Source organism: Arachis ipaensis, chromosome B4, assembly GCF_059453495.1.
Source record: "Arachis ipaensis isolate K30076 ecotype BB chromosome B4, ASM5945349v1, whole genome shotgun sequence".
Classification (NCBI taxonomy): Eukaryota; Viridiplantae; Streptophyta; class Magnoliopsida; order Fabales; family Fabaceae; genus Arachis; species Arachis ipaensis.
In genome coordinates this window covers 103984089-103991446 of record NC_142439.1, presented here as the reverse complement: position 1 = coordinate 103991446, position 7358 = coordinate 103984089, and the positions used below count along the sequence as shown (strand labels likewise).

Genomic DNA, 7358 nt, shown 5'->3' with positions numbered 1-7358 from the left:
ATCTTAGAAGCAAAATAAGATGAATTGAATAGAAAACAGTAGTACTTTGCATTAATCTTTGAGGAACAGCAGAGCTCCACACCTTAATCTATGGAGTGTAGAAACTCTACCGTTTAAAAATACATAAGTGAAAGGTCCAGGCATGGCCGAATGGCCAGCCCCTCTGATCTAAGAACCAGGCATCCAAAGATGATTCCAAAGATCCAAAGATGTCTAATACAGTAGTAAAAAGTCCTATTTATAATAAACTAGCTACTAGGGTTTACAGAAGTAAGTAATTGATGCATAAATCCACTTCCGGGGCCCACTTGGTGTGTGCTTGGGCTGAGCTTGAGTGTTACATGTGCAGAGGCTCTTTCTGGAGTTGAACGCCAGGTTGTAATGTATTTCTGGCGTTCAACTCTGGTTTGTGACTTGTTTCTGGCGTTTAACTCCAGACAGCAGCGTAGAACTGGCGTTCAACGCCCTTTTACGTCGTCTAAACTCGGCCAAAGTATGGATTATATACATTGCTGGAAAGCTCTGGATGTCTACTTTCCAACGCAACTGGAAGAGCGCCATTTTGAGTTCTGTAGCTCCAAAAAATCCACTTTGAGTGCAGGGAGGTCAGAATCCAACAACATCAGCAGTCCTTCTTCAACCTCTGAATCTGATTTTTGCTCAAGTCCCTCAATTTCAGCCAGAAAATACCTAAAATCACAGAAAAACACACAAACTCATAGTAAAGTCCAGAAATGTGAATTTAACATAAAAACTAATGAAAACATCCCTAAAAGTAACTAGATCCTACTAAAAACATACTAAAAACAATGCCAAAAAGCGTACAAATTATCCGCTCATCACAATGGTCTCTAGATGAGCCTCTATGGAATCTCTATGGTCTCTAGATGAGCCTCAGAGTCCTTTGGTTCCTCAGAGGGAAGCTCCTTATTGATCACTGGACGTCCCAGGAGGTCTCCCTCCTTGGGATTCACGTCCTCTCCTTTCCTTACAGGTTCGGCCATGGTGCTTATGTCAGTGGCCTTGCACTCTCCTTTTGGATTCTCTTCTGTGTTGCTTGGGAGAGTACTAGGGGGGATTTCAGTGATCCTTTTACTCAGCTGGCCCACTTGTACTTCCAAATTTCTAATGGAAGACCTTGTTTCATTCATGAAACTTACAGTGGCCTTAGATAGATCAAAGACTAAGTTTGCTAAATTAGAGGTACTTTGTTCAGAGTTCTCTGTCTGTTGCTGAGTGGATGATGGAAAAGGTTTATTATTGTTAAACCTGTTTCTTCCACCATTATTAAAGCCTTGTTGAGGCCTTTGATCCTTCCATGAGAGATTTGGATGATTTTTCCATGATGGATTATAGGTGTTTCCATATGGTTCACCCATGTAATTTACCTCTGCTATTGCAGGGTTCTCAGGATCATAAGCTTCTTCTTCATAAGAAGCCTCTTGAGTACTGTTGGATGCAGCTTGCATTCCAGTCAGACTCTGAGAAATCATATTGACTTGCTGAGTCAATATTTTGTTCTGAGCCAATATGGCATTCAGAGTATCAATTTCAAGAACTCCCTTCTTCATAGGCGTCCCATTACTCACAGGATTCCTCTCAGAAGTGTACATGAACTGGTTATTAGCAACCATGTCAATGAGTTCTTGAGCTTCTGCAGGTGTTTTCTTTAGGTGAATGGATCCACCTGCAGAAGTATCCAATGACATCTTTGATAGCTCAGATAAACCATCATAGAATATATCCAGGATGGTCCATTCTGAAAGCATGTCAGAAGGACACTTTTTGGTCAACTGCTTGTATCTTTCCCAAGCTTCATAGAGGGATTCGCCTTCTTTCTGTCTGAAGGTCTGAACATCCACTCTAAGCTTGCTCAGCCTTTGAGGAGGAAAGAACTTGGCTAAGAAAGCCGTGACCAGCTTATCCCAAGAGTTCAGGCTATCTCTGGGTTGAGAATCCAACCACACTCTAGCTCTGTCTCTTACAGCAAAAGGGAAAAGCATGAGCCTGTAGACTTCAGGATCTACTCCATTAGTCTTAACAGTATCACAGATCTGCAAGAATTCAGTTAAGAACTGAAAAGGGTCTTCAGATGAAAGTCCATGAAACTTGCAGTTTTGTTGCATCAGAGAAAACTAGCTGAGGTTTCAGCTCAAAATTGTTTGCTCCAATGGTAGGGATGGAGATGCTTCTTCCATGTAAATTGGAATTAGGTGCAGTTAAGTCACCAAGCATCCTCCTTGCATTATTATTATTTTCGGCTACCATCTCCTTTACTTGTTTGAAATTTTCAATAAGGTTGTCTCTGGATTGTTGTAATTTAGCTTCTCTTAATTTTCTCTTCAGAGTCCTTTCAGGTTCTGGATCAGCTTCAACAAGAATGCCTTTTTCTTTGTCCCTGCTCATAAGAAAGAGAAAAGAAAAAGAAAAGAAGAGGAATCCTCTATGTCACAGTAAAGAGGTTCCTTATTGTTAGTAGAAGAAGAAAAGAAGAGAAAAAATTCGAACACAGATAGAAGAGGGGGTTCGAATTTGGTGAGTGATGTGAGGAAGAGATGTTAGTAGATGAATAAATAAATAAAAGGAGATGAGAAAGAAAGAATTTCGAAAATAATTTTTGAAAAAGAGTTAGTGATTTTCGAAAATGGTTTTTGAAAAATGTTAGTAATTTTCGAAAATTAAGATTTAAAATTTGAAATAATTAGTTAATTAAAAAGAAATTTTGAAAAAGGGGGAAGATATTTTCGAAAATTAGAGGGAGAGAGTTAGTTAGGTAGTTTTGAAAAAGATAAGAAATAAACAAAAAGTTAGTTAGTTAGTTGAAACAAATTTTGAAAAGATAAGAAGTTAGGAAGTTAGAAAAGATAAATCAAATTTTTGAAAAAGATAAGATAAGAAGATATTTTTGAAAAGATATTATTTAAATTAGTTTTTGAAAAAGATTTAATTTTTAAAATCACAATTAATGACTTGATTCACAAGAAATCACAAGATATGATTCTAGAACTCAAAGTTTGAATCTTTCTTAACAAGTAAGTAACAAACTTGAAATTTTTGAATCAAAACATTAATTGGTGATGTTATTTTCGAAAATTATGTGATAAAGATAAAAAAAAGATTTTTGAAAAATATTTTTGAAATTTTCGAAAATAACTAAAAAAATTGAAAAAGATTTGATTTTTGAAAAAGATTTTGAAAAAGATAAGATTTTTAAATTGAAAATTTGATTTGACTCATAAAAACAACTAGATTTTTAAAAATTTTTGAAAAAGTCAAATCTAATTTTTGAAATTTTAAGAGAGAAAAAGGGAAAGATATTTTTTGATTTTTGAATTTTTATGATGAGAGAGAAAAACAAGAAAAATGATGCAATGCATGAGAATTTTAGATCAAAACATGTGATGCATGCAAGAATGCTATGAATGTTAAGATGAACACCAAGAACACTGTGAAGATCATGATGAACATCAAGAACACATTTTTTAAAAATTTTTAATGCAAAGAAAACATGCAAGACACCAAACTTAGAAATCTTTAATGCTTAGGCACTAAGAGTTCAAGAATACATATGAAAAACAAGAAAAGACACAAAACATGTAAATGCAAAGATCAAACAAGAAGACTTTACTAAGAACAACTTGAAGATCATGAAGAACACCATGAATGCATGAAATTTTTGAAAAAAAAATGCAAGATGCACATGCAATTGACACCAAACTTATAACATGACACATGACTCAAACAAGAAACATGAAAATAATAATTTTTTTTTTATCTTTGTGATTTTATGAAATTTTTTTTTCTTTTTATTTTAAAATTTTCGAAAATCATTTTGAGAAAGGAAAATAAGGATTCCAAAATTTTTAATATGAATTCCAGGAATCTTATGCTCTTTAGTCTAAAGCTCCAATCAAAGGGTCAGGCATGGCTTAATAGCCAGCCAAGCTTTAGTATGTAATTCAGACATGACACGCCTAACATGCCCTATAGTCGTGGCTTTACAGCCAACCAGGCTTCAACATGCTTTCTGAAACACTAGAATTCATTCTTAAAAATTCTGAAGAAAAATATATTTTTGAAAACATTTTTTTTTATTTTTTTTCGAAAACAGATGAGAAAATTTTTGAAAGATTTTTTTGAAAAATTTTTGAAAAGAAAACAAAAAGAAAATTACCTAATCTGAGCAACAAGATGAACCGTCAGTTGTCCAAACTCAAACAATCCCCGGCAACGGGGCCAAAAACTTGGTATGCGAAATTGTTACTCAGGTTGTGAATTATTGTTCGAAATTGATTCCCTGGCGATGGCACCAAAAAATGGATGCACAGAACCATGGTCTAAACATATCTTCACAAATTCGCATAACTAACCAGCAAGTGCACTGGGTCGTCCAAGTAATACCTTACGTGAGTAAGGGTCAAATCCCACGGAGATTGTTGGTATGAAGCAAGCTATGGTCACCTTGTAAATCTCAGTCAGGCAGATATAAAATAGTTATGGAGTTTTCGAAATTAAATAATAAAAGAAGGACAGAAATACTTATGTAAATCATTGGTGAGAATTTCAGATAAGCGTATGGAGATGCAATCGTTCCTCTGAACCTCCGCTTTCCTGCTGTCTTCATCCAAGCAGTCTTACTCCTTTCTATGGCTGGCTTTATGCAAGGGCATCACCGTTGTCAGTGGCTACATCCCCTCCTCTTGTGAAAATGGTCCAAGATGCCCTGTCACGGCACGGCTAATCATCTGAGGTTCCCGATCATGCTGGAATAGGATTCACCCTCCTTTTGCGTCTGTCACTACGCCCAGCACTTGCGAGTTTGAAGCTCGTCACAGTCATTCAATCATTGAATCCTACTCGGAATACCACAGACAAGGTTTAGACTTTCCGGATTCTCTTGAATGCCCCCATCATTCTAGCTTACACCACGAAGATTCCGATTAAGAGATCTAAGAGACACTCATTCAATCTAAGGTAGAACGGAAGTGGTTGTCAGGCACACGTTCATAGGGAATGATGATGATTGTCACGTTCATCACATTCAGGTTGAAGTACAAATGAATATCTTAGAAGCAAAATAAGATGAATTGAATAGAAAACAGTAGTACTTTGCATTAATCTTTGAGGAACAGCAGAGCTCCACACCTTAATCTATGGAGTGTAGAAACTCTACCGTTTGAAAATACATAAGTGAAAGGTCCAGGCATTGGCCGAATGGCCAGCCCCTCTGATCTAAGAACCAGGCGTCCAAAGATGATTCCAAAGATCCAAAGATGTCTAATACAGTAGTAAAAAGTCCTATTTATAATAAACTAGCTACTAGGGTTTACAAAAGTAAGTAATTGATGCATAAATCCACTTCTGGGGCCCACTTGGTGTGTGCTTGGGTTGAGCTTGAGTGTTACACGTGCAGAGGCTCTTTCTGGAGTTGAACGCCAGGTTGTAACGTATTTCTGGCGTTCAACTCTGGTTTGTGACTTGTTTCTGGCGTTTAACTCCAGACAACAGCGTAGAACTGGCGTTCAACGCCCTTTTACGTCGTCTAAACTCGACCAAAGTATGGACTATTATACATTGCTGGAAAGCCCTGGATGTATACTTTCCAACGCAATTAGAAGCGCGCCATGTTGAGTTTTGTAGCTCCAGAAAATCCACTTTGAGTGCAGGGAGGTCAGAATCCAACAGCATCAGCAGTCCTTCTTCAACCTCTGAATATGATTTTTGCTCAAGTCCCTCAATTTCAGCCAGAAAATACCTGAAATCACAGAAAAACACACAAACTCATAGTAAAGTCTAGAAATGTGAATTTAACATAAAAACTAATGAAAACATCCCTAAAAGTAACTAGATCCTACTAAAAACATACTAAAAACAATGCCAAAAAGCGTACAAATTATCCGCTCATCAAATACTCCTAAAAAACTAAAATCACAAAATTTCAACACCATGTATCCAAAACGCAAAACAGTGGAGAAATTCCAAAACTGGGCAAAGATTTTGGATTTACTCACTACAGTACTTACATAGAAATGAAGAGGGATCCGATACAAATATGTGATGACAAGTCATCTTATGCTAGCTTTTCAAGCATTTTTCACTTGTTTCGTTAGGTTTTATGTACTTTCTTGCATTATAAGTAAGTGATTTGGAGTGGATTTGCATGGTTATGTCAATTCAATCAACCATCAATTATCTGCCACAAAATCATGAGTTTTAAGCTAGAATTAGTTGGTTTTTGAATTATTTAGAAATTTTGTGAATTTGGTGATGCTTTGATTGGTTGTTTTGATTACTTGTAGGTGAAGAAATGATGAAAAAAAAAAAAGGAATCTTAGAGCACGCTTTGGACCTTAGGCCACGCTTTGAAAAGCGTGACCCATGGCCATAAAAGTGAAGCGCTCAACTCAATCAAGGAACAAGGCCAAGCATAGCGCTCACTAATTGAGCAGAGCATTCACAAATTGAACGCTAGTGAAAAGGAAACCAAGAAAGCAAGGGCGCTACGTTGTGTGTTTAAACTGAGCGCTCAACTACAAGGCACCAGCACCCAATTTGAAGAGAGCGCTACGTTAACTCTTTCACCTTTTTCGGGCTCCCACACAAAGAAAAGCAAGGAGCAACACTCAAAAATGGGACAGCCAAGGCTCGAAAGAGGAACCATGCGCACAAGGGAGCACTACATTGAAACCCCTCACTGAGCGCCACTTTGGCCTGAGGAAATTGCTAGCAAAATGAAATAGCCAAGGCTCGAAAAGGGAGACCAATGCGCACAAAGTAGCGCTACCTTGCCTTACCAAACTGAGCGCTATGTATGAGGCCTGGTTCGAAGGGCTTGACACAAGCAAGGGAGCGCTACGTTATTTAACTTCACTGAGCGCTCCACTGGAGCTAGGACCCTTGGTCCACTTTCAATCAAAAGCCAATTTTGGATCCACTTCTTCACCAATTTGAAAAGCCCACTCCAAGTCCTAAAAACCAAAATTAGAAAGTGTATAAATAGGAGTTAATTTGATTTGTACGAAAACCTTTTTGCTCATTTTTAGTTTTACTTTTAGCTAAATTTTAGTTTTGACTCTTGTTTTGAATTTGGGATTTGGGAATTGGATCTGGTTTTCTTTCTGCACTTTCTTTCTTCTGCAACTTTTAATTTCTGTTCTTAGAATTTGAATTGAGATTGAAGAGCTTCATTGATTCTAAGTTTGAGAATCATCTTTTACCTCTCTTCTCAATTGTTCTAAGAATTGGATCTGAGTCTTGCTATCTAGTTTTCATTTTACTTTCTTCTACAACCTCTACTTTCTGTTTTAAATTTTGGATTGAGATTGAAGGAATTTTGTTTCAATTCTTGATCTGAAATT

The 7358-nt window shown here is 36.9% G+C and overlaps 1 non-coding gene across 1 annotated transcript; it reads left to right on the top strand.

Moving 5' to 3' along the window:
• Window positions 1–1763: 1763 nt before the first annotated feature.
• LOC148568635 (small nucleolar RNA R71) lies at window positions 1764–1871 on the top strand. The gene has a single exon (XR_015882487.1). It is a non-coding gene; the product is annotated as a small nucleolar RNA R71 (small nucleolar RNA).
• The last annotated feature ends 5487 nt before the right edge of the window (window positions 1872–7358 follow it).